The sequence below is a fragment of the Hemiscyllium ocellatum genome, assembly GCF_020745735.1.
Source record: "Hemiscyllium ocellatum isolate sHemOce1 chromosome 27 unlocalized genomic scaffold, sHemOce1.pat.X.cur. SUPER_27_unloc_1, whole genome shotgun sequence".
NCBI classification, from domain to species: domain Eukaryota; kingdom Metazoa; phylum Chordata; class Chondrichthyes; order Orectolobiformes; family Hemiscylliidae; genus Hemiscyllium; species Hemiscyllium ocellatum.
In genome coordinates, this window is record NW_026867476.1 from 6,004,413 (window position 1) to 6,005,102 (window position 690).

General features: G+C 45.2%; 1 non-coding gene across 1 annotated transcript; it reads left to right on the forward strand.

Moving 5' to 3' along the window:
* On the forward strand, positions 1-72 carry trnaw-cca (transfer RNA tryptophan (anticodon CCA)). The gene has a single exon. It is a non-coding gene; the product is annotated as a tRNA-Trp (tRNA).
* The last annotated feature ends 618 nt before the right edge of the window (positions 73-690 follow it).

Here is a 690-nt window from a genome sequence, read left to right on the forward strand (position 1 = left end):
GAGCTGGTGGCGCAAAGGTAGCGCGTCTGACTCCAGATCAGGAGGTTGCGTGTTCAAATCACGTCAGGCTCACTAAAAGTCGTCTTCCTACATTTCACATTCAAGGAAGGATTGTGTTCCCTCTGTACATTTGCTGAGCCAAGTCTTCTTTCGGGGAACTTTCTATCACACGTGAAGCTTTGCTGTCAGTTTGATTTGTGAAGACTGTGTCATGGAGATGGTGTGCCCAGTGTTTGGGTAAATGCTCAGCTCCCCCCAATGTGAGAAGTAAAACACAAACTGTTCATCACGGGATTTAAACACAGCCTCTTCGGTCAGTTGGTGACAGCGCGGTGTGAATAACATTATACAGACAGTTTTACAGTATAATCCATAACCTCCCATCTTTATATTTCAATCCATCAGGAGGTCCCAGCTCCTCCTGTTGCAGCAGAGTGACAGCGAGTTCAGATAGAAATGTTTCCCACCAACAGTAAATTCTTTCCTCTCACTGGACACAGTTAAAATTATCTTTATTCAACATAAGGAGCGGAAACTACAGTCTGACGCCCCCTCCCCACATTAACGGTGAGCCTGAATTTTATAAACGGTGTCACTAAAATACTGTGGCGGACACTGATTTGGTTCAATCGATTTTTTTGCCAAGTGGAATTCACCGAGAGGATGCTGCTGTGTGAAACAGCGTGGTGA